The sequence below is a fragment of the Pipistrellus kuhlii genome, unplaced genomic scaffold (genome assembly GCF_014108245.1).
Source record: "Pipistrellus kuhlii isolate mPipKuh1 unplaced genomic scaffold, mPipKuh1.p scaffold_m20_p_1, whole genome shotgun sequence".
NCBI classification, from domain to species: domain Eukaryota; kingdom Metazoa; phylum Chordata; class Mammalia; order Chiroptera; family Vespertilionidae; genus Pipistrellus; species Pipistrellus kuhlii.
Genome location: NW_023425404.1, coordinates 108,549,532 through 108,577,385, shown reverse-complemented (window position 1 = coordinate 108,577,385; position 27,854 = coordinate 108,549,532).

Below are 27,854 nucleotides of genomic sequence, written 5' to 3'. Positions count from 1 at the left end.
GAACAATGCAATTTTCAATTAATCCCCAGCACCTTGGCAATTCCCTGACTTACCTGGGCGATGAATGCCAGCCCATTATCTGAACCAATTACCTCTGGAACTCCAAACCGGGGAAAGATGTCTTCAATCTTGGCTACTGTGGTTGCCGTTTCGCTCTTGACTTCCTTCCGTAAAGTCAACTTCCCAATAGCTGCCCGGCCTATTTCCCCTTTCCCTTTCGAGGGGTGGGAATTTCATGCCTTGCAGCTAGCGACAGTTCTCTCGGCTAGGGAGGTGAGCTTTCGGATTTTGGACCCAGATGGGTGAGGCGGTGTTGCCATTTCTTCAGGGACGATTTATCTTCTCACCTGCCTTATCCTTTCAGACCCCGTACTTATCCTTGACGTATTTGCCAGGCTTTCTGGCCATCTCCCCCTCCTCTTCTGGGGAGTAAGAGAAGGACCTAGGAGGGTCCAAAGAGACTTTTGCTAGCGGCAGGATGTTTAGTCCCAAGGCAGCCTGTTTTGCTTCAACATCTGCCTTCCTGTTCCCTTCCGCCACCTCAGACATCCCCTTTTGGTGCCCTGGGCAACTTCTTTGGGGGCATGTATGGCCTCTGCTGTCAGTGTAGATGTTGACTCTTCAGCCAACCTGAGGGCTTGTGTTCTGCCTTCTGTGCTGAGGTGCCTTCTGGCAGACTGCTAGACCAGATTACCTCATCCGTGCTGACTACCGCGGTTCCTGCCCTCCTCTTCCTGTCCGAGAGGTAGCTGCTGCCATCTGTGAACCAAGTGAGGGGGGACCCGGGTAGGGGTGTGTCTCTGAGATCCCGCCTGGCCCCCGTTTCTTCAGCCAATATCTTCTGACAGGAATGCAGAATCTCTCTCTTTTCCAAGTCTGCTTCTGGTAGCAGAGAGGCAGGATTCAATGTCACGGGGGCCCCGAATTGGACTCTCCCCTCGTCCAACAAGAGACTTTGGTCACAAGGAAAGAGTGGGTGACCGTCCCAGTCCCAAGATCTACAGTCCGGTTAGTCATCCACGGGTATTGCTCATTACCGGTGGCCCCAATGACCCAAGAAGTTTTCTTAGATATCGGCCCCAAGGGAGCTTTTATTGTGCTCCTGTGTCCACCAGAAATTCTACTGGTTTCCCCTCCACTTGGATGGTTACCCTGGGCTCAGGGAGGGGTTCCGAGCCCCGTCCCCCTCAGTCACTGTCCTCATGAAAGGCCAAAATGGTCTTGGCTTCCTTCTCCTTCCTCTGCCTTCTTGGGCATTCTCTCTTCCAGTGTCCTTTTTCTTTACAGTAGGCACATTGATCTCGGTCGAGTGGGAGGCGATCGCCCAGGTTCTACCCTTACCTCTCCCTTATCACCTACCACTGCTGCCAAGATGCGCGTGAGATTCTTCTCCTGTCTACACCTTCTCTGTCTCCTTAACTAAGTCCTGCAAAGTATAAAGCAGATTGGCCAATAAAGGCCATAGCCACCGAAGCCCGCTGCCCCTCGGTCGCAGGGTACCGCCTGAATGCTTCCATTAGTCGCTCAAGAAAGACCGAGGGAGGCTCCGTGGGTCCCTGAAGGACATCCCTTACCTTAGCCAAATTGGTGGGCCGACGCGCGGCTCCTCTGAGGCCGGCCACTAGAATCTGGAGATAGACTGTCAGTCGCTCCCTACCTTCTCATCACATGTACAACTTTTATAAAAACTTTCACTATTTTACATTAGCTCTTAAACCTTCTTCCTATGTCCTTCAAAAATCTATAACCATTATTTTAGAATATTTAGGAAAGGCAGAGGGAAGAGAGAGCAGGTCTAGCACTCTGTTCCCAATAGCCGCTTGAATTTTAAACTGCCACATTCTTCCTACAGATAAAGATCTCAGACTGAAAAGGGGCACAGGAGAATTTTAACTGTGCCTTTAAATCCCCTAATAGAACACGGTGAAAAGTGTCTAAGCAGTTACGGGGGGTTAAACCACGTTTTCACATTGTTTTAACACAATTCTAAATAAATTATAAACCTTTGTGATGAAGTCTACTTAAACCTATAAAGTAGATACACATGACTGAAACCAAAAATGATTCCCAAAGTTTAAACAACCGAATGTACAAAATACAAGATGCAGGTACAAGCCCAAATTGACAACAATGGCATATGAAAAAAGCAAAACAAAACAAATCAAATACAAAAGTTTCATGTTACATTAAACATTACTTCAGAAAACCCGACTTAGAATAATTTCTTAAGTGTAAGCATTACATACTTTTTCATCTGACAAATGAGAATCATTACTGCTTATTCTAAACACATATAATACAGTTTAGCCTGCCATATTCTAGGCATCTAGTTACTGCAATTAACTTTTCCTAATTCAATTTATACTTTGAACTTTTAAAGCTGGCAAGTTCAAACAAAGCACTGAATAATCTCTTTGTAGGAGAACTAATAGTCTTTCGCTCTCCGGCCTCCCCTAGACCTCTCCACACCAGAGGCAGTTTACTAGGATTTAAGACAATGTCAGAAAATCATAGGTCAATCACAATTCATACTTAAGTAGCTACAATATAAGACTCTGCTTAGCTGGTATCAGTGACAAAAACTAAACATTGTAAGCAAGGCCATGGAATTACCTGCCACCCTCTGCAGATCACATTAGCATTCAAATGCAGCTGAACACATTCTTTAGCTGAAGACTCCTAGCCTTTACTGTTATCGTTATCAACGAGGTAGTTTCCGCCTCATGGTGGGGAATTTCAAAAGCTGCTTACAATGACTTGGGAAACCAGTTTTTAATTTATCTGCTGCCTCCAGCTACTCAACTCCTGGAGGTGAATGGAGGCAGGGAGCAAACGGGTCCCAGGTGACTAAGGCGGTGCTGCCACCAGAGCACTCAGCTTTAAACAAATTAAAGGTTTCTTTCTTTCTCTCTGCTCGCCTGTGGCCGGGCGAGTAAGATGGACCTGGGAGGTCTCTTTCCCAATTTTCCTTTGTCAAGGAGACAACCACACTCCTTCAATCATTTGGGGTTATCAAAAAGAACATCAATCCAGATATCAGTGTATGGAATTTGGTCCGGATGCCCAGGGCTCCTATAGACTATCCGCCGGACTCCCGTGTAGGGCCCCATGTCTAGGGTCCCTGTTGAAGGCCAATCAACCCCAAATGTCGGCCACTCCAATTCACAGTCTCCGGAGAGTGAAGGCATCTACCGAAACACCATAGCCTTCACCTCGTTTTTTTGAAGTCCGGAAAATTTTTAACCATGCATTCAAGGGGACTTAGGTGACTCTCCTTTGAGTTTCCTTGCCCCATTTTTCTCTTTCTTCCCAATTTGTTAGGCAACAAATAATTCCAAAACAAATCCAAAAGAGTAAAAACAAAAACACTGCACTTTTACCAATTCCCACACACTCGATTGCGGCCGCACTCTCTCAACACTCACAAAACACTCACTCAGACCAGAACCAGGGAATCTCCAGACTCCAAACCCAGACAGAGCCAAGGAGTCTCCACTTGAATCTCTTCCACAAACACACGATTGGGGCAGACGGTCGCGGCTGCCTCACTGTCTCAGTAACCAAACCTATCCGATCTTCGCCGGGACTCGAACCCGACACCTGATTGCCGGGACTCGAACCCGACACCTGATTGCCGGGACTCGAACCCGACACCTGATTGCCGGGACTCGAACCCGACACCTGATTGCCGGGACTCGAACCCGACACCTGATTGCCGGGACTCGAACCCGACACCTGATAGGAGACCGCCAGGCGCCCCTGGCTCTCCTGCACCCTTGGGGCGTCCCCCAGGGTTGCAGCCTGTGGCCCTCCGACACGTCTACTGACCACTGTTCGGCCACTCTCACGAGTTGCCGAACGGCTGCGAACTCAGAACCAGATCAGATTACAGAAGTGCGCACACAGAACCAGATCAGATAACAGAACACAAGACAAAGACAGACAACTTCGGGGTACCCCTTCTTACCTCCAAGATCGGTTCTGGGCTTGAGGGGGGGCCGCTCAATCCCGGACGAGCCCCCAGAATGTAAGGCCTGAAAGACCCCCGATCCAAAGGACAAGCGGCGACCCCAAATCAAACGCAGAGCCCGAGTCTTGATGCAAAGAGCAGGAGGTTTATTCCAAGCGCTGCGCAGGGACCCACAAGCAGCAGTCCAGAAAAAGACTGCCGCTTGAGAGCCCTGAACAGAGGTTAGTTACAAGCTTTTATAGGCAGAAACCACACGCAGGTGGCCTGGGGAAATTGGCAAATTGGCCTGGGGAAATGCAAACATAAGGTTGAGATTGCAATTTCTTGGCCGTTTCCTGGGCAGTTAGAAACAGGCCTGACCTTACACTACAATGTCATTTATAATTTTTGATATTTTACAACAGCATATTGTACAATTATTCCAAACAAAATTAAAAATCTAATTTTTGAATGTTTGGCAGCAATTTAAAAGGACATGAAAGGATTTAATCCCTTCCACTGTGTGGAAAGCCTCACTGGGAAGGCACTTGAGCATTCTATATTGGCCTTTCTTGCCTTATTTGCAAAGAGGGACCCTCTCGTCACAATAATTGCCCACAGCTGTTGCTTGAGTTTTCAGTTCATGCTGAGGTTAAAACCTCATGGTGGCTGGTACCATGGATCCGTCTCTCACACAATGGCATGAGCTGGGCTCTCCCTGGAGAAGAAACCTGGGTTCCCTAAGATCTGTGATCAATGCCAGGGCCCTGCCAGCAGGCGAGGGGATCCCAAGGCAGGTACTGGGCATGGAGGCCATAGGGGCATAGGCTACAAGGAGACAGAACTGAACCTCACATCACCCTGCTTGGCCCTGGAGGATGGCTGGTTAGCCAATGACGGGTAAGATTCCTCACGGGAGGGACAACCTAAGACAGGCACAGCCGCAGAGGGCCATCAGGAGAGGACCTGGGGGCCAACAGAGGTGGGGCACAGATCCTCACCCCCCCAACGCTGCAGAGGCTTGAACACTCGCCCTTTTGAGGAATGTCTCCTGCCCCATGGCTGCTTCACGCTTCCCATACCCAGCTCATGTTGGGACCCAGGCAACAAACAGATTTGGTCCAGCTCAGATTGAGACCCAGCTACAAACGAGACTTGGCACAGCTCTTATTGAGACCTAAGCAACAGAAAAGTGGCTGATGGCGACTGTCCTAAATCTAGATCCAGCCTAAATCTACGAGTGCTCAGGGCTTTCTCAAGGATGCATATAATCTTTTCCATTAATATTTACAGAGTAAACTAAAAATGTTGTTAAAGTATTAAATTTGACAGTAAAATAGTCAAGTTTTCAAATTAATTTAAATTGGCTAAATGAAATGAGTTAATATTCAAGAAAATTTAATTGTACAACAGGCTGTTCCTAAAGTATTAACCAAAATTTCTATTGGTAGTCCATTTCATGGTAAAATTGTTTAACATACAATAAACCCTAAAGCAGTCATAGTTTTTGTACAAAAAATTAAAAGTTATCAAAACAGCATTATAAAATTTTTCCAAAAGCCTCCTAATAATTAAATAGAAAAAGGGGGATAGTGGAAAATACCATGTTAAAAAAAAAAAAAAAAATGTGTCCTGTAAGTAAATTACATCTAGAAAAATTTTTCTTCTTTTGAAAACCAATTTTTCAAAATCATTTGTAATAACAGTAAGACAGCCATGAAAAACACACATAGTACCAAAATAAGTCAAAGAAAAATTGTTTGGGCAAAAAATTAAAAGTATCCCAAGTAAAATTTATAGAAAAGATTCCTTTATTAATTTTGGTCGAGATATGTTTGTATATTTTCAGAAAACAACTCTAAGACCATGTGGATTCCTGCAACAGAGAAGAATTGACAGGAATACTCCAGCCATAAAGACAGGAGGAAAAACAGACCAGAGATGGAAGATGCTGACGACGCCTTGCCATATTAGCAGTCAGCAGATGTGCGTCGCTGCAGGTCGTCCAGGACCAAACCAGAGGTCGGACCTGCATTGACACCATTTTTCCACCATCCGGATACCATTGCTGTCATGGACTCAGAACTGTTGGACATTAAAATTTGGACTCAAAAAAAAAACAAAAAAAAACAAAAACTGTGTGACACTGAATCTGGGATTCAAAAACTGTTGGCCCAGAAAGAAATGTACTGCAGACTGATTTCATTTGACTCTCAGCATAGCCATTGTTGCTTATTTCATTTTTTGTTTGTTTATTTGTAGTCTGCTTATGTAAAATTTTTTAGGGAAAGAAAACGGGGGAGATGCTGGAAACCAAATCTTTTTCAGCTGGGAAAGAGATGTTGACAGGAAGCCAGGAAGGCTGGTCAACAACCTCAATTGCTTTTAACCTTTAGTTGAGATTATGTTAAGTTGAAGCAGCTGTTAAGCCTCAATAAAAGGGGATGGCAGGGCCAGAGCAGTAGTAGTTCTCCCACTAGAGTTGGACTACCGCCTGGCCCCCCAAATCGCCAAATTAAATTTCTTTAAGTCTCTTCATTTGTGTGCGGCCCTTCTCCAGAAGCTGAACCCTGAATTGGAACTCTTTCTACGCCGGCTGGGAAAGAGACTCCAATACTTTCCTGGTTCTCCAGCTTGCAGATAGCAGACTGGGATTTCTCAGCCTCCATAACTCTATGAGCCAATTTTATAATTAATATATTTATAGTTCTGATTCTATTGGTTCTGTTTCCCTGAAGAATTCTTACTAATACACGTCTGATTCTGAAATGTTTTTCTGAAAAAATATAAAAGACATATCTATTATATCTATATATCTATATCCATCTATCTATCTATTCTGTCAAATGATAAAAGTTTCTTTGTAAAAAGTAGGAAAAATAATCAAAAGGGAAAATAATTTTGGAAAGAAGGCTGAAGAATTCTTGATTAAAGAAAAGTTACATTGTGATATTTAAATGAAAATGAAAACTTGGTGTCATTGAGATTTTTATAAGACTATTGAATTTTCATTTGGGTTGCATTATCAAACTTTATTTCAGACATTTGGAACAGATTTCAATGCATTTTAGAAAGTGCATGTGGAAACAAAAACCTGTCATATGTAGTTGATACAATTATTTTATACCATCATATCATCATTTTAAATAAAATATTTGTGATTCAAGTCTAATTTTGAAAACTCTAGAAAAACAATAATTTTGTTCAAACAGAAAGTACCTAATTTGTTTCTAAATTGCTTTCTTTTCCTTTAATTTTCAGGTTACTACATGTGGATAGAGGCTAACCATGCTTCTACACTTGACCACTTAGACAGCAGGGCTTATCTAAACAGCTCTGTGTGTCACTGCTGGAGCAAGAGCTGCCATTTGCAGTTCTATTATGCTATGGAAAATAGTGTCCTGAGAGTAAGTCTGTGTAACAGTAAGGTAAGAAGAAACTTGCATTTATTTCAAAACCAGTGAGTAAATGAAATTTCTAATCTTGGCAACTTCTGTTTCTGTTTCTTAGTCATGTAGACTTTAGGTATTCTTTAGCTTGATTTTATTTAGTATACATTTAAAAAGAAATATTAAGAAGTTTGTTTAGAAATATTGCCATATGCAAAAGTCAATGTAATAATTTGCAAAAGCAATGTGATAATACTATATGATAAAAGGCTAATAGGCAAATTGTCCCCTCCACCATGAGTTGTATTGGGAATTCAACCAGGGGGCAGGGTTGGCTGGCCAACAGACTATGGCCCCTATCCCTGGCTAGCCCACCCCTGATCAGCCCATCCCCCCACCCCTATTTTTTTAAACCTAACTATCACTAAAAGTAATTCTCTACATGTGGGAAAATACCTGAGACACTGAGAATTTCTATTGTGAGGAAAAATTATAAATAGAAGGTAATAAATCATAGGAGTCAATAGCAATCATTCTAGAATTGGGGAACATTTGACAATAATTGCAGTAATTCTGATATTGGAAAAAGGAAGACAGTAAAAACATCCAAATTTGTTTCCTTTGCCTCAGAATTCTTTAGGTAAATCCAGTTGAAACTTGCACATGACTTCAGCTAGATTTATTTTTAACACAAATTAATTTATCATCTGCACTTATTAAGTGCCAATAACCATCTTTCAATAGCATTTTCTTCTTTTTCGTCCTCAAATTTCAGAATGCTTATTAGCAAGATATTTGAAAATTCAAGACAAAGTCTTTTTCTTGTTAGTTTTATTATATCACTTGTACTTTTTCCTTTTGTGTCATTTTCATCATGTCCACTCTTCTTTCTTCTAGTTTTCTTTTCCAAGATATTCACAAAGTTCTAAAGTGTAAAGGTAGATGAGTACACTCATTAGATGGCCTAATACATTTTCCTTTGTTACACAAATGAGACACAATTTCTAGCATTCTGTAACTAGGTTATATTTTTGTAATAGCATATATTTTGCAGTAGTGTTGGCAGCATAATGCCTTGGAATCTATTTGGCATATTTCATTCAATTTGTAAAAATATCTCCCTGCTCTTTCTGTAGTTCTCTAAACTTTCCAGATACATGGGGGACAGTTTATAAAACAAACAAATAAACAAAAAGGTTAAAATTTACCCATATATGTTGTAGTATTTATGTTTCAGTCATGTAGGACTCTTTCACGGCCCACATAGAAAGAGTTCCAATTCAGGGTTCAGGTTCTGGAGAAGGGCCGCACACAAATGAAAAGAGACTTGAAAAAATTCAATTTGGCGATTTGGGGGGCCAGACGGTAGTCCAACTCTAGTGGGAGAACTACTCCTGCTCTGGCCCTGCCATCCCCTTTTATTGAGGCTTTAGGGAACACATCATAAGCAACATAAACAGAAATTTACATGTAGCCCTTAGGCAGGAAATAACAAACTTTCACGGACAAGGTACATTCTGCTTCAGCTAACAAAATCTCGACTAAAGGTTAGAGCAATTAAGGTTGTTGACCAGCCTTCCTGGCTTCCTGTCAACATCTCTTTTTCAGTGAAACTGATTTGGTTTCCAGCACAGTCATTTTTCAGTTATTGTTACCAATGCTATATAAACCAAGCCCAAATAGCCCCTATGCAATATGCAACCAGCTAAAATTTCTAGTATCCTTCTTCAACAAAGAAATTCTAAAATAATTTTGTTACATTTATATTATAGCTAAAGCACTTTAAAAATATATGGCCCTACGAAAGTGCTTTTATACAGCAGGCAATCCTATATAATAAAGAGGTAATATGCAAATTGAACCTCATGCTCTTGCACAAAATGGCTGCCTCCATGTGGACAAAGATGGCCTCCACAAGATGGCTGGCAGGGAAGGGTAGTTGTGGGCAATCAGGCCGGCAGGGGAGGGCAGTTAGGGATGACCAGGTTGGCAGAGGAGGGCAATTGGGGGCAACTGGGCTGGCAGAGGAGGGCAGTTGGGGTTACCTGGTCAGCAGTGGAGTAGTTAGGCATTGATCAGGCTGGCAGGGGAGTGGTTAGGGGTGATCAGGCTGATAGGCAGGTGAGCAGTTGGGAGCCAGCAGTCTCAGATTGTGAGAGGGATGTCTGAGTGCCGGGTTAGGGATCAGGCCTAAACCAGCAGTTGGATATCCCTTGAGGATTCCCAGATTGGAGAGGGTGCAGGCTGGGCTGAGAAACACCTCCAGTGCACAAATTTTGTGTACAGGTCTCTAGTTAATTAATATTTGATAAATGCTGAATTAGTTATTCTACATTTAAGTAAAATTTGTATCATATATCTTCTAATTTTGGGGATTATTTTAATCTGCTCTGAACACCAGTGATGGATTTTTAAAGTTTTAATATATGTAGAATGGAGTTATGAATTACTTAAAATTAGAGATATCATTTCTCTGGTAGCTTTGGGATGCTACAAGAAAAGACGGAAACAAATTGGCTTCAGATATCACCTCATATAATAAGAATACAGTTATCAGCAATCCATTTCCTACATTATAAGAACAGAAGTTTATTAGATGAGAACTAATATGGTATATTAACTGGAAGCAATTAAGAATACATAATAGAGAGTATTGTCTGATGTTTGACTTATTAGTTTACTCAGTATTCTGAAGAGAGTGGTTTATTTATTCTGAAACTCTGCTTGCTATATTTTATACATGTAGCACAAATCTGTAACAAAGTACATTTAAGTCACAAGTTAATGTTTTATCACACTCTTAAAAAAGACTCCAAATCTGTCATTTACAAAATTAGCTCTTGATGAAAATAATCATTTACATCTTCTAGGAATACAATAAAGGATAACCCTTAAGATATGTGCAGGTAAATAAAGAAATGTCTAGTGAGAATGCTGAGTTATTTTCTTTATATTCAGAGGATATAGAAGTTGCAAAATAGAAAACTGGTGAGAGGCAAGTTGTTAAATAAAAAGTTGAGTAAGTAAGCTTATGTGTGTGGCAGTTCTAGTTTGGGATTAGGTCTCTGTTCATCATCTAGTAAGACAATAACCATAGCAACAGCCTATCTTTTATCCTGAGGAGAGTTTCCTTGTCAGTGAGCCAAGGGTAGTGCCCAACTTATGCAGCTACTACATATTCTCAAAATTCCCACTGGCAAACAGGAAGAAAACAGTTAGGGCAGAGAAGACAGTGCCTTAGAAATATTGCAATATCTTTTCTGGTATGATACAGTTTTTAAAGCCATAATAAACTTTCCTTGAAGGAAGGGCTTTACCACAGTATATGAACCTATCCTGTACACAATGAAAAGTAGTTAAAAATAAAATAAAATAACCCCTTTAAATTGGTTCCTTTTATTTTCTTCACTAGAAAAGGGAAGGATAAGCAGATATCGCTAAAATATGTAGTAATAAACATTTTTCTTGAAGGGTAAAATGACATTATTGATGCTGATCTGGGGGAGTAAAGATATTTTTAACATTTTTATTTATTGATTAAGAAAATAAAAAATTAGAACATCACTTGAAAGGCTTTTCTGAACTGGGAGTCTCTTTCACATTAACACCTATTGAAAGTAGTTAGATAAGAGTCTGTGAGGATAAAAATAAAATAAAAGTTGATTTTGTTTAGTTGGGGTTAATAATTTTTCTTTTTCATTGAGCATGAGACAAGAAAATATGGTAGAAAAATTTGGATTTCATACACAATATACAATTAACTTAGTGTATGAAATTCCATTTATGATATAGAAAGAACTCTGCTCATTTTTCAAAAAAATATAAATGTATTCTTCTTCCAGTAGAACAGAGGGGAATCAATTAGTCATTGTGAAACAAGAGCACAGTTGCTCTCAGTTATTCTCATAAAATGAAAGTGAGAGGAAGTGATGAATACAGCTTGCCAAGCAGTGTCACTAAAAGCATTTGTGGAGGACGAGTGTATTGATGTGGAATAACTGAAGTTCCATAAGAAATAATTAGCAAAAAATTCTTGTGTGTCTTACCTTTTTATAGTTCCAGTTCATCCTGATATGACCATGAAAGCATGTCTGACATGTATGTTTCACTGTCTGTGGGAGTCTTAAGAGTTGTTATAAATAAGTCATAGAAGGAAGTACATTTTAGTAGGTTTAGGCTATCTTCTGAAATATTTAAGACTTGGAAATAGGGATAGAAATCAGAGGGTAAAGTACTAAGTTGAAAATAATTTCATTTTCTAGAAAATCTTGGATATGAATCAAGTGAAGCCAACTATGGAGATAAATGCTTGCAAGAGTTTGAAAAGGTGTGAGTGTCATTATAACTAGATGTCACCTTCCTGTGCCATTGCCTATCTCACAGTAAAGGGAGAGCACAGAGATATCTCAAAGCTCAGCCTAAGACATAATTTTACCACTTTTTGCATTTCCACTGTTTTGATCTATGAAAAATTAGTGCACCCTGTGGATAAATATACTGAACATTACCAGGGAAATGTCAAATTAACTTCACTGTTTGATAAAATCCAAAGAAAAGTAGGATTATTTCAGAGCATACGAACATAGTCACCAATTATAAAGCCCAAAACCAGAAGCAAATTTTGGAGTACATTAAAGACTTTTATTGAGCGTGTTACCTCATAATGCATCCTATCCTATATAATAATAGCCTAATATGCAAATAGATTGAACGGTGGAACAACCTACCGTTATGATGTACACTGATCACCAGGGGACAGACACTCAATGCAGGAGCTGCTCCCAGCCCACATGCCCCAGGCCAGCCAAAGTGGGTGCCAATGGGTGCCCCACCAATTGCCCCCCTATTACCCCGAATATCAGCCCTGATCACTGGCCAGGCCTAGAGACCCTATCAGTGCACCAATTTTGTGCACTGGGTGCAACTTGAGAAATGATCATTATACAGATGTACAATACAGTATGTTGTACATTCTGTAGGTTTGAACAAATGATAATGGCATATGCATCATTTTATTATCATATTGACTATTTTCACTGCCCTAAACATCCTTGTTACTCCACCTATTTGTGTTCCCCTATTTCCTTATGTTTCCTTTAAAAATTTTTATACACTCCTTTCACCAATGCTTCAGATTTCTTAGCACTTAATATCCTACAGTTAGCATAAATTCTATTAAAATGTAATTAAGAGTGTACGTATGTAAGTATGAGAGTGGATGTGGGGAATGAGTAATGTTTTTTTATTCTAATCAAAGGAAGAAGAAATATTTTGGACATACAACACATCAAATCACAAAAAAATGGGTGAAAACAGATGTGTTAATACCAGAAGGACTGAAGACATTTAAGGTATAAAAGGGAAGAGCAAGTATTTTTTTAATCATGTTTCATTATTGGCTGTATAGTGGTCAATTTATCACCCATTGCTAAATTTAAATTAGCATTTACATTAAAGATGTACACATAGGTTTGGGGAAAGTGATTACCTACTTCTTTTTATTCTACCTATACCTCTCAGGCCAAACTTCCCCTGAGTGAAGGACTCAGAGTGAAAACTGTCTCTAGAAAACTTACATGGTATTAGCATAAGGAATGAAATTGCTTTTGTTGAAATTGTGCTGAAATAATTATGTGATAATATTTTCCTAAACTTTCATATTAAATGTTTGCCCATCATTTCTTTCTTTTCTAATATTATGGAAATATCACAAAATATAGTAAGTTAGTTATTTTAATATCTGGTATTATTAATTGCTATTTAGAATTTTATTTTTGAAGTGCAATACTTTATTTAATATTATTATACATTCATTTTGTGTTGCATTAAAGCATATGTTTATATTGGAGTATAAGTATATGTGTGGCTTCTGAAAGCAATTTCATTCCTTATGCTAATACCATTTTCAAACATGTCTCTAAGGGATAACCCAAATGATACTAATCTGTAATCATGAGTTTTTTAGAATCCTGTTTACTTCTGAGGTTGGAGTTTCTGAACCATAGCATTTTTGTAGCAATTTCAGTAAAGTTTAGGTTTATAACATAGCCTGCTGACTCAATATTTTAACACTATTCAAACTTTTCTAGGCTTATATCTACCTTTATAATTTTTTACATGAGTACTAAATGATTGGAGTTTCATCTTTTTTATGTAGACTGAATGTTAAAATTTTGTTATTTATCCCCAAGATAAAACAAAGTAAAATATAAAGAAAATAATTTGGAAGTTATTCTAGGTTTCCAAATGCATATTAAGTGTAAGTAGATTTTAAATAGTGGCAGATTTGGGGGACTTAATATTAAATTTTTAAATTTTGAGACAAGTTTAAATTTTTCAATATTACAACTTCTAAATGATATTTCTACATGTCTGACTGCTTGCTTCTATGAAAACATACAGCTTTAGATAAAATAATTTTATACATTTTTACTATGATACTCATTATAGGAAAGTGTATAGAAGCTTACTAAGTTTTTTTAATGTTAGATATTTAAATTTAATATTATCTTCTAGACTAAATCATTAAATATATTTGCAAACTGAACTTGATCTTAATTCTTAACAGTGAAATAATAGTTGTTCATGTTTTTGCGAAGCAGAAAACTTATTTAGAAACTTTAAGCAGGAGGAGATAAAATAAGTTGGCTTTTATTTCTAGTATCTTATTTATATGTTAACAACTTCTAGTTCATCACTGTTCAATAGAACTTTCTGTGGTAATGGAAATTTTCTATATCTGTGCTTTACAACAAGGTAGTCACAAACTGCATGCGACTAATTAAACACTTAAATGTTGCTTGTACCACAGAGGGGATGAATTTTAATTAATTTAAATTGAAATATCCCAAAGTAGTTATGGACTATCATATTGGACAGCAGATAATTAATTATTTGCACGACCGAGGCCAGGGAGTGACGTGGGAGGTTGACCAGCCAGGTAGGGATCGTGGGAGGTCTCTAGGGCAGCCAAACCCCAGCAGTAAGCTAACCTACTGGCCGGAGGGTCCTCCCCTGTTGGTCAGTGCCACGTCATGGAGAGTGGTTGAGTGACTTTAGTATATCATTAGCATATTACACTTTGATTGGTTGAAAGGATGGCCAGATGATTGGATGCTTAGCATATTAGGCTTTTATTTTATAGTACTAGAAGCCTGATGCATGAAGATTCGTGTTAGAATGGGCTTTCCTTTCCCTGGCTGCTTGCACTGCCTTTTCACTCCAGCCCAGCCCCTTTCCATTCAAGTCCTAGAGCCTCCCCTTTCTGCTCCAAGAGCTACCTCTTTCCATTTCGGCCCCTTCTTCTCATGCTGCCAGAGGCCCTGAGAGACTAGGGCTAGGGCAGAATGCCTGTGTAGTCACCATGGTGATGAAACAAGCCTCCCACCCCTATCACTCAGCAGCTGAGTATGCAAATTAACTGCCATTTATATTAGGTTAATTAGCATATAACTCCTGATTGGCTTGTGGTGTAGCAGAGGTACAATTTACATGTTTGTCTATTCATAGGTAAGATGATGATACCATCTCTAGATACCTTTTATGTATTTTTTAAATTATTAAATATTAAAATACCAATGGTTAAGAGAAATACATACTTGTTTAGTGGAGGAAAGATTCTTATAGTTTCTTAATAAATATTAACAAATATTTTTATAATATAAACATACTGAAATCTAATATCTGCTTATTGGATGGAACATTACCCATTCATTTCCAAATGTACTTTTTTCTTATGTGATAGAAACTAGTTTACTTCTAAACTAGAGAATTCATAAATATTTAATTTTTCTGATCCAGAAGAATTTTCCTCAGGTGTCACAATGAAATTATTTTTCTTTTCCAATATGCTGTAGTGGTTAAATATGCAAGAGAAAGCTTTGTCATCAATTAAAAATATTACTCTCAGTGATAAACTCAGTGAAATTTCACAGAAATTACCAACAGCGGCATATCTCATGCTCTGGTTAGAGATAGTGATGTGTCTTCTATAATCACAGAACCTTAAATAAAAGCAATCAAATAACCAAAATCCCTCATTATAATGAATACATCTTATTTATAATATGAATTGATGATCTTTGAGATTTTATATATATTTAGTATTTAACATACAAGGTATCATAAGACATTTATTCATTTCCAGAATGTTTGGTCCTCTTGGTTTTCTTCAGCTATTTATAAATTTAGGATAAACATTTTGAATTATACACAGGAAATATTAATGGAATATCTTCAACTCTGGTGTCTGGAATTTGACTTATATTTTATTAGAGGCCCAGTGCATGAATTCGTGCACAGGTGGGGTTTGGCCCCGCCTCCATTGGGGAGCATCAGGAACTGGGCTGCGGGGGGGGGGGGGGGGCACAGAAGGTTGGCTGCCTGTCCCTGTCCCCAATTGGGGTGGTGGGCCAGTCTGTGACTGGGCTGGCTTGGGGGAGGGGCAGCTGTTGGCTGGCCAGCTCCAACCCTGATTGGGGGGACAATTGAGGGTGGGGTCATTCAGGGTGAGGGGCCAGCCCCATTCCCAATCAGGGCCCCCATCGGGCCAGTTGGCCACTGCAGTGCACTTCATAACGACCAGTTGTTCTGGTTGTTCTACCATCCCAGTCACTTTGTTTTTATATATATAAATAGTGCAGTTAAATTCTAGTATATTAAAAATGCCCCCCCCCCCCCTTTTTTTAAAGCCCTTTCTAGTATATTGGAACAAATGCCAGGGGTTAAAATAACTGAACAATTCACATGATTTTTACAGAGGTGATTGTACCATTTTGCTTTTAAATATATTTATGGTGATGCATTTAAAAATTAATTTTCATTTTTCTAAGGACAGTGGTATTTAGTGTTCCATGGAAAGTAAAATAATTGGCATATTAACTTATAAAGTTAGGTCATAGGTGCTTAAGATTATTTTAAAAAAACACAGAAGAGACTCTTCTTTGAGGAATAAGCTTTTATCAATATTGGTATAGTATAAACTCTTGTTGCCTGAAATGAGAAAACACACACACACACACACACACACATTAAGAAGCAATAGATTTCCACTTAGGTATTTGGATAAATTCCTTGCCATATTGATTTACCATTAAGTAATGTGCACCATCCAAGTAATGAAAGAAATGGTTTGAACTTTTTCTCCTAAAGCCAAATTTCAATATTTATACAACCCAATGTTATTGTATCTTGAAATCTCCTTTACATCTTTGCAGTCAAGTGGCATAATCACAGTTGTGAAGAGTCTGTGGAAGAGTTTGGTGATGCTTGGTTCATGTTGTACTTTGCATTTCCACACTTATTGATCTTATCGCCATTTCACACCATTATCTAGTTGAGGCATAGAATGATTACTAGCATAATAGGTTACTACAGTGGCTATCTACAGTGAGTAAGTTATTCATTCACATGGACTTGCTTCCTTTGTGTATCAGTATATAATTTATTTCTTCAATATGGCAATATTAAATTTATTGCTCAAGCAGGGACATTTGAGAGGAAAATGAGAGGTATTCATTATTATACTAGGATGACAAGTATAAACTGAGGCAGTTGTGGGCTGACACAGATGTGTGGTCACCACATCTATGAAGATTTTCTGTGCCAGGGAAAGGTGTCCCTTAGGAACTAGGGGTAGATGAGAAGATTTATAACCAAGTACATAGCCAATAATTTGAAACTTGTAAGCATATTTAAGAGGTCAAGTATATATTTTGAATTTTGCATATTTCTGTACCACACCAGTTGACTTAGATGAACTTGGAGGTGGCCTAGTAGGTGTCAAAGTCCATGGAGGACCAAGGAAATGGACCAGAGGATTTTCTGAATGTCCAGGGAGACAGTCATAGGTGCTTAAAATTATGTAAAGACACCAGAAGAGACTCTCTTTTGAGGAGTAAGCACTTTTTCTTTTTTTAAATCAATAACAGTATTTACAAACTTTTGTAGCCTCAGATGAGAAAATGAAAACATATCTAGAGGCAATAGATTTCCACTTAGATATATGGTTAAATGGCATTTCCTGACATATTGACTCAACATTAAGTAATATGCCCCGTTTTTCATTATTATACTACTAGAGGCCCAGTGCAAAAAATTCGTGCATGGAATGTGGTGTCCCAAAGTCCAGCCTGCACCTTCTCTAATCTGGGACCCCTCAGGGGATGTCCGACTGCTCGTTTAGGCCCAATCCTAGTAGGACATCCCTCTCATAATCCAGGACTACTAGCTTCCAAATGCTCGCCTGCCTGCCTTCCTAATTGCTCATAACCACTTCTACCTGCCAGCCTGATAACCCCCCCCCCAATCCCCTGCCAGCCTGATTGATACCTAACTGCTCCCTTTCCAGCCTGTTTACCCTTAACTGCCCTCCCCTGCAGGCCTGGTCCCCCTAACTGCCCTCCCTTGCAGGCCTGGTCACCCCTATCTGTCCTCCTCTGCAGCCCTGTTTCCCCCCAACTGCCTTCCCTTGCAGGCCTAATGCTTCCCAAATGCCCTCCCTTGCAGGCCTGGTCCCTCCCAACTGCCCTCCCCTACTGGCAATCTTGTGTCTACATGAGCACAGGATCTTTGACCACATGGGGGCAGCCACCTTGTGTGTTGGAGTGATGGTCAATTTGCATATTACTCTTTTATTAGACAGGATAGAGGCCTGCTGCATGGGTGGGGGTCAGCTGGTTTGCCCTGAAGGGTGTCCTGGGTCAGGGTGGGGGTTCCCTTGGGGCTTGGAGGGGAGCCAAACCTCCTTCTTGCTCCATGGCAGCAGCCATTTCTGTTAGAATTTAAATATCTTCTATAATTGAAACTTTGTAACCCTGAGTGGAGGCCTGGGCCTACCAGGGTGTGCAGAAAGCATGGCTTCTCCATTGCCGGGGAAACCCAAGCCTCCCTCCTTCTCTCTGTGGCCACAGCCATCTTGGTAGGGGTTAATTTACATACCATACTCACTCTGATTGGCTGGTGGGCATGGCTGGTAGGCATGACTTGTGGGTGCAGTGGAATGATGGTTAGTTTTCATATTACTCTTTTACTAGATAGGATAATATTATGATCATAGGGAGCTTGTTAAAAAAGATGTTTTCTGACCAAAATATATTTTGTTCTCTCTTCTGCTATTATAAAAAATGCATCTGCATAAAGAGAAATATATGAAAATATTTTAAAATTGTTTTTTCAATGTATTCCCCCATATCCTAAGATCCTTATTTTAGGAAATGAACACATAACTAATTTTTCAAAAGTACAAATCAACTTGTTTGGATTTCTAGTTTATTGCCCAGACTTCTGAAACTTATTTTTTTCTCAGTAATATGTTGACAAAACTAGGAAAAATGCTTATAAAACTTATCCCAAATCCTGACTTTTTCTAGTCCTAGTTTTTTTGACAAATAAAGCATTTTTGAATTTTTTAGTTGTGTATTAAGAGGGAAAACAGCAGAGTTTGGGAATATCTAATTTACTTGCAATCCCAAAATGGTTAGCTTTTTTTTTCTGTAATCATTTTTTTATTAAAGTATTATATGTGTACATACCCCCCAAACATGCCCTTCCTCCCCATAGTTTTTCCTCCATTGGTTATGTGTATATGCATGCACACAAGTCCTTTGGTTGGTCTCTTATCTTCCCCCATATCTCCCTACCCTCCCCACAGTAATTTAACATTCTGTCAGTTTCTTTACTATCTCTGTATCTATCTTTTTTTTCATCAGTTTATAATGTTCCTTATTATCCATAAATGAGTGAGATCATGTGGTGTTTTTCTTTCATTGACTGGCTTATTTCACTCAGCATAATGTTCTCCAATTCCATCCAGGTCACTGCAAATGATAAGAATTCCTTCTTTTTTATGGCAGCATAGTATTCCATTGTGTAGATGTACCATGGTTTTTTGATCCAATTATCTGCTGATGGGCACCTAGGCTGTTTCCAAATCCTAGCTATTGTAGATTGTGCTGCTATGAACATAAGGGGTACATATATCTTTTTTGATTGGTATTCCTAGTTTCTTACAAAGCTTTTTTTTTAATTGTTAAAATAGAATATAGAAAAAATGCCAAGGTCCTGAACTCAACTTCTTTAGGTGTCCAGAATTAATTTAAATTCCAACTTTTTCTATAAATATTTTTTACTACCACCTCAGCAGGTGAATCTTGTTCATTTTGGCATATGTATTAGATACTCCCTGAAAAGCTATAGAGTTTCACCTTACATCATCCTATATAATAAAAGCCTAATATGCTAAGTGTCCATTTGGCCAGTCAGCTGTTCAACCAATCAAAGCGTAATATGCTAATGATATGCTAAGGCTGCTCAATCGCTCTCTATGTTGTGCACTGACAACCAGGGGCAGATAATCGACTGGTTGACTTGTTGTTTTGAGGTGCACTGACTACCAGAGGGAAGAAGTTCTGACCAGTAGGTGAGCTTGCTGCTGGGGTCTGGCTGATCAAGACTGAGCAAGACTGGCTAGACATGCCCTGGAGCCCTCCCCAGCTGGCAAACCTCCAACGTCCCTCCCTGGCCCCTATTGTGCACCAGTAGGGTCCCTTGGTCTGGCCTGCACCCTTTTGCAATCTGGGACCCTTTTGGGGCATGTTAGAGAGCCGGTTTCAGCCTGAGACCACAGGCCAGGCTGAGGGGCTCACTGGTGCATGAATTCATGCATTGGGTCTATAGTTAAATATAATGGAAATGGCTAACCAGGATCTAAAGTGCCAGACTTGTAGATAGAAGAATATAGATAGGGGATGCCTCACACAGCACATGGAAGCCTTGTGAAATTGGAAAGTAAAACTATCCTGATAAGCAGAAAACATTCTTTACAAAGAATAATGATTATTCTCACCTCCTAAGTTGATTGGCTACTATAGGTCAATGTTTCCTTGTATGCTCCACCTTCATTTCTCCTTACTTGTTTTCTATTCCATGCATAACAGCCAATCATCTCATGTGTGGTTTCTGCGGCTGGGAGCCATTTCTAACAGAAAATTCACACTGGGAATTTGTGAAAGGGTTTACACATGAAGAAAACCATCTTCCTGAGGCTGATCACCAAGCAAACACAAATCATGGTAGGCCATTAAAAAATTAGTTATCTTTCTTTCATGTTGTGGAATGATAGTACAGTGTATTTTCATTTCTGTCTATATAATAAAAGCCCAGTGACCATATGGTTGAACGATCAGAATGACCAGTCACTGTGATGCACACTGACATCAGGGGGCAGATGCTCAACTCAGGAGCTGCACTTTGGTGATCAGTGCGCTCCCATGGCAGGCGTGCTGCTCAGCCAGAAGCCAGGCTCACTGCTGGTGAGCACAACCGTGCTGGCAGGGGCCTCACCCTCCTTCGTGACAGTGCTAAGGAGCAGCAAGCCAAGTAAGGAGCAAGCAGGTTAGGAGTGAGGAGTACCAGATTGTGAGAGGGATGTCTGACTGCCGGTTTAGACCCGATCTTGCCTAAACTAGCAGTAGGACGTCCCTGAGGGATCTTAGATTGGGAGAGGGCACAGGCCAGGCTGAGGGGCCCCCTCCTCCTGCACAAATTTCGTGCATAGGGTCTCTAGTCTATGTATAATGTGCATGGAACTTTGGTTTGTCTTGCTTTATACTCTCCTGATCAACTTAATAGTTTGCAGTTAATTGAGTTTCTTAGAAGAAGCATTATTTTAATAATCAACATTTTGTTGCATTTTTTAAAATGTTGGAATAAAGGCATAAGTGTGTGTGTGGGGTTGGAATCCTCTTGTAATTTTCTCTTCTTGCCAGGAATTAGGTACCGAAAGCTTATCTTCCTTTTATGACCAATCCAATTTTTGCAAATCAGAAAGAAAAGTAGTTTAATCTTCCTTCTGGGAGTTGAAAAAAGAGATTTAACATTATCTATGAAATAAATCTGGAAATACTTGAATTAAATTTAATAACTGATGGTTTCTTTGTAAGAAAAAATCTTACTTCTACCTCATATATATTTTTAACCACCATTAACATTTTGACATATCTACCTGGCTGGTATGGCTCAGTGGTTGAGCATCGAACTATGAACCAGGAGATCACAGTTTGATTCCTGGTCAGGGCACCTGCCCATTTGCAGGCTCAAACCACAGTGTGGGGAGTGTGCATGAGCTGGTCATCAGCTGATTGATGATTCCCTCTCATTGTTGATGTTTCTATCTCTCCCTCTCTCTTTCTCTCTGAAATAAATAACATATATTTAAATATTGTCACATATCACCTAAAGTAGAGCAACTACTATATAGCATTACATTAAAGATTTTTGAAACTCCTAGGAAAACAGAAAAGATTTTGTTTTATGTTTTTCTTTTGTTTAGATGCTATTATTCAGATATATTGGTATACTATTAACTTTAAAATAACACAACTAAACTGTAGGTCCACTTTAAGCTCATATAATCCCATTGGGCATCATTTTATTTGTTTCTTTTTTAAGATTTTCAAATAAGTATGCCAAAAGTAACAGTGCTGGCCATGTTTTTAAATTATAACCACTTGAAATTGGGGTTGGTGGGGGAGGATATTAGGGTATGGGAGGGAGACTTTGGCCATCCATCTGTTCTCCAAAGCTATACAACCAGCGCATTATTTGACAGTGGAGTAAGGTCTTAATTTTTGCTTTTGAACCAATGAGTTTTATTTTTCTTAAAGATTTTTTTGGCAGAGTAGATTAAACAAAGTTTAAAATAGAAAGGAAATTTAATTATTGGAACTATACTCTATTCATAGTACGTTTTCTCCTGCTCATGTAATGTTTTCTTTACCTTTTCTCAAACCAGTGATTGAGTACATACCATCTAATAGACTTAGGTGTGTGCAGATGGAAGCCATGGTCTCTGCCTTGAATAGATCAGACTCTAGTAACTGAAGCAGATAAGTAATGATTTGCAGTAAGACATTATAAATGTTTTATAAGGGATGGATGGTGACTCAAGTGGATTTCGATGTCTTACTGTAGAGAACTCTGAGCCAAACTGGCTAGGGCCATTCTTTCTCTTTTTAGAAAGGACAAATCAAGTAAATATCTCAGACACTGAGCCAACACTTCACCTGACATTGTGTTATCTAACCTTCAGGTAATCACTCTAGTCTCCCATCACAATGAGGAGGAAAACAAAGCAGTACTGGAAGGGAATGGGGAATGGAATGGAATGGAAGTTTCCTGGGAAATGCCGCAGTCAATCTTGTAGTTTTTATGTCTAAAACCACAGACTTCCAGTGCATTATGCCCTCAGAGCTTTGTGTTTATAGATTACAGCTTTTAAAAAACTTTAATATCCAGTAATTTTCCTCATACACTCCCATATGTAATTTTACATAAAAGATGGCTGGGTTGACATGATGTAGCTTATCTTTTTTGAGTAAATCCTTGATTTCCATACTCTTCCTTTTTGGTTGTCTTCTACTTTTTCATTCCTATCTTCTCTGTTAAACATCCACACAGCCTATATGCATGATAGATATGTATAAGTATGTTGTGAAATGAGATCATATTATAACTACTGTCTTTATATTGTTTTCTTCATAATAGATAGCCCCTTGGCAAATCTTTTCACCATCTCATGTTACAGTATACTTTAAATGGGTAAAATTCAACCTTTGTGGTGTATAGTTCACTGAATCAGAATAACCATATATAACCATATGTAATTGTGTAACCATCAGAAGATATAAAACAGTTATGTTACCCCTTCCAAAATTTTGCTCTACCACTTTGTAGTCAAAACCTCACTCCCCTCCAGCCACTGGTATCTGCTGATGTGATTTCTTTGCCCCACTAACACAGACCATAATGTCAAACATGTAAGCCCCAGGAGGCACCAAACTCATCCCATAAGCTTGTATCCTTCAGTACTTTGTGAAAAACCTTAAAAATAAAGCTCGCATGGAAATTTCTTAAGGGCATATTGAGTATCTAATTGGAAACCCAGATGTTTCATTTAATTGATTTTAAACTCTTATGATGTGAGGTAAGCCAATATAATATTTGTTTATAGGATTAATTCAAGAGCTTGTTTTTAATCAATTGAATTTTATTTTAAGTGTTCAGTGTTGTTCATCTGAAAGTGCTTTCAGTTGTCTATAGAGCTTAATAGTAAATAAGTAAAAATATAATATTCTTTATTTAATTGACAGTTGAATGTGTGCAAGGATAAGATACTAGGGTAAGGGGCTGTGAAAAGCACAACAAAGGAACCTGCATCTATATGACTTTATATTTGTTCTTGCAGGATTGTTTATTTATTTGCGAGCACATCAATTGCCTGCAGTGGCCAAACTTGGAAGTCCTGTTCTTACGAAATCACTTAATGCCTCTAACCCATGTCAGGTAATTTACTATTGGAATTTCGATTGGCCATTCTGTGGTGGTAAAGTGTGAGGCTTGTGCTGCTCCTGCTAGTAAATGTCTGCTCTGTTTTATCACTGTTTCATGATGAATTGAGAGATTTGTATGAGTTATTTCAGCATGAAATGCCATGTCCTTCCAAAAGACCATTTGCAACATAACTCATGCCATTCTTTTTTGCGGGAGGGGCACTAAGGAATATTTCTATCATTGTATAGTATTTTACACAATTCTTCCATTAATCTAAAAGCTGTGGGTGCATGTTGTCAAACTTCTTTTTATTTTTACCAATAATGTTTATTGATTAAATTAAATTTAGTTAAAAATGCTTGTTGAAAGAAAGATAAAAGGATGAATATATGCAGAAAATATAATAATTATGTTTTCTGAAAATTTATTCTTTTAATTAGTCCTCCTGGAACCATATCTACACAGACCAAGGCATTAGAATACTCAATTCATTTTAAAAGCACAATAAAGAAAAAAGCTGAGGTTTGGAATCAGATAGATTTGGTACAAATCTCAGTTCTGCCACTTTTATTTTAAATTCTCACATGAGGACATGCTTAGAGAGAGAAAGGGAAAGAGCAAGAGAGCAAGAGAGAGAATGAGAGCGAGAGTGAGAGTGGGTGAGTGAGTGAGAGAAACAGTGATTGGTTGCTTTCCATATATGCCAGATCAGGCATCTAACTCATAAGGCAGGTGTGTGTCCTGACTGGGAATCAGATCAGCAACCTTTTGGTGCACAGGACAATGCTCACCTAACTGAGCCACGCTGGTCAGTTTCTGGAACTTTGTTGAATCTTAGTTCTTCCACAGATTAAATGCTCTAGTTGAGATTCAATGTCTACACTGGAAACCTTCGTATTAGCATACCTTCTTCACATGGTTATAAATATTAAAATGTGATTAAATCACCTAGCAAAGTATTTGGCACAAAACATGCATTCACTAAACATAATGTTTTCCCCTTTCTATAAAACTAAAAACTAAATTAGATGTTTACTCTTTTCTCTTCAACTTGTCTTGTTTTCATTCATTTTGAGATTTTTGACATATTTCTAGGCCCTTAGGAATTCAGCTTACTTTTTTTTCCTTAGTTATAAAAAATAATGAAATATCAATACTGCCACAAACTAAATTCATCACTTGTAAATATAGGTTATAGCACTTTTCTGATAAATAAAGGTATAAATATATTACGATTTCAGCTTAATAGAAGTCTGAGAATCCACAGAACTCTTAATAGATGTTCATTTTTTTTTTATCTCCCTCCTCTTCCTCCTCCTCCTCTTCCTCTTCCTCCTCCCCCCACTCTTTCTTCTCCTCTATTCTCCTCTGCTCTGTGGGGATTAGGATTAAAACGACTACCTGGACTTGACTTCCACTTCATTCAGCTGCACTCTACACCCATCTTTACTTTATTTTAATGAAATCCTATGTAATAAATATAGTTGTTTCTATGTTTGTGTGTTTGTTTTGCTATTTTCTTTTTTAAAATAATCTACCTTTCCCAGTGTTGTATGCTGGTAGCCATTCGTTTTGTTCTCTGGGATTGTGTTTCAATTTATGATTATTTCCACTTGAGGACATTTTTTTCTATGGTTACTTAAATGTGAAGCTTCGCTGTGGGAAGTTATTTAGGTGAGGACTCAGTGAAAGCAGTGGACAGTTTCGATGTCTGATGGATAATCTCTCAGAACCAAGTCCTCAATCTCCCAAGGTCTCAGATACTGATTTAATTTTTTGCCTTCCCTTCTGGAAAAGTGAGAGTGCTTCAACATTACAGATTGTTAGAGAGGTATTTGTTTTTCACATTTTGTCTGCATCTGCTTTAATCTTAGTGATCTTTGAGGTAAAAGGAGGAATATTTGGATCACTTTATAGTATTTTCCAGCTTAGAAAATAGTAGTAGACTGTTAGAAAATGTTATTTATAGTTTGAGATACACATAGCTAATGTTATCTCAAAAAGGAGTATCTTAAGAATATAAAATTACCTTTTTATAAGTCTGTGGCAATGTTAGATTCTTCCATAAAAGTTACAGAACAAGGGAACAAACCAAATTCTTATTTTCTTTAGTAATCAGAAAACCCAGCTGATCTTTCTAATTTAAACATATTGATTATATTTTATATTTATACATTGTAGTCATGGAATAGCAAATGCTCTTCATTATAAAATGATAAAGTGAGGCAGTGAGATAACTGGGCACTTTGTATGATCAAAGCCTTCATTTTATAACATTATATGATCTTTTTTCTTACATAATCAAATCAGACTAATGCAGTGAAGAACATGTTTGTTTTTTTAAAGAACTTTAAAAGAACACAAAGCTTTCTTTTCTATCAGCAGACTTTTAAGGTTATTATGAATTATTACCTTGTTCTTTATATATGGCCAACACATGGTATCAACCTGCGCAGTTGTTCCGGAGTTTATTCTTGTTCAAGATATGGATTTTAATTTAAAAACTTCAAATCTTTCTTCAGTCACTGGTGGAAACTTGACACTTTTCCCTTTAATAGCCAGGAGATAGGACAAACAGAACATATGGGATCCAGAAGCCACTATTTCTTATTGTTACTGAAATGCTGTTACTGTTTTCAATTAACTAGGAAATATCAAATATGAAGAGGATTTACATGGATTAATTTTTTTTAGTTCTATTTGATTTACAGTACAAAAGACAAAATATCTCAGCTTTAGGATTTCACAATTAGATACAGGAAGATTTATAATATAAAGTTTCTGCTTCATATATATATATATATATATATATATATATATATATATATATATATATTGGGTGTGTTTTTTAAAAATTCATAAGTAAAAACATGAATGAAGAGGGCAAAGATAGATGAAGCAAGAAGTGGGATGGTTCCAGAACAAAGTGATTCCGGGCCAGGCTACACATTCACATCTAAGCAGCCCATGCAGAGAAGGCGAATGAGTCACCGTGGGTTAGGATTGTGGAAAGTAAAAAGCAAAACACAAAACAAAAATAGTTCAGAGTCTTCTCCTCTCAATGCTCCCAGCAGCACCAATGTAAACATTTTTTATCTGATTTAATACACGCCTAGTGCTTACTTATCTACCCTGCACTGATCACAGTTCTCAATGCTGGGGAAAAACAGGGACAACTTGAGCACACGCTGGCCATAAAGGTAGGTTTAGTGAGGATCCCAACAGCAATTCAGGGTTAAGTACCACAAGAGGGTGAACAGGGTATAATAATAATAAGACACTTATAACAACTCTCTCAATGAGTTTTGAAAGGCCATGTCTTATAATGTTCCTCATCTAGAGTGATGAACTCATGTCAAAGACAAATTAAGGAAAAAAGTAATTATGAGTGGGGCTTGAAGTGGTGCAATCACACTTTGTTCCCTGATTTTTGTTTAAATCAAGGATAGATGTTAGAATATGTGATACATTCTAGGGAAAGTGACAGTAATGTGGATGGCATTGAGCAAGTATTCTCTACTTGTATATGATAAAAAAAAAATGGAGATTAATTAGTTAATGAGAAAAATAGATTACAATTTACTGAGTATTCCTAACTTCCACTTAATTTTGTTCAGATAAGAACTACACAGACAAAACAGTTATAACTAGGAATCATAAAAATCACTGTGGTAACGGTGAGTTGTTATTTATTTTATGTGTGTGTGATAAACAATCTTCCTTTTCAATACAGACTTATTGCCAGCTGAATTTTGAGGAAATAACTTGTTTCCTTTCTTTCTTTTTTTTTTTTTTTTTTGACTTTTTTTTTGACTTTTTTTTTTTTTACTTTTTTTTCTTGGTATTTTTATTATTCTAGATCTTGAAGACAAACAAGTGTAGCAATGCCAGGCAGGGCCCGATTTGATTTAAAGCAGAGATGGCAGAGGCAGCTGACTGTTGGAATACAACTGAGAAAGGGTGTGAAGAGAGGACAAGCAGCTCTGAGAGAGACCAAAGCAGAGTTGGGGAAAGAAGCAGAAAATATGAGGGATAGAGTTTCAATTGGAAACAGACCAAAGGCAGTGAAACAGAAAACCAGAAATAAGGAGGAAATCATTTTGAACTTCTAATCAATGCCCTGTTATAGCCTTCCCAGAGTTAAGTACCAGCGAGTCCAGTTAGTCTTTTGTGGAACTGGCCACTCC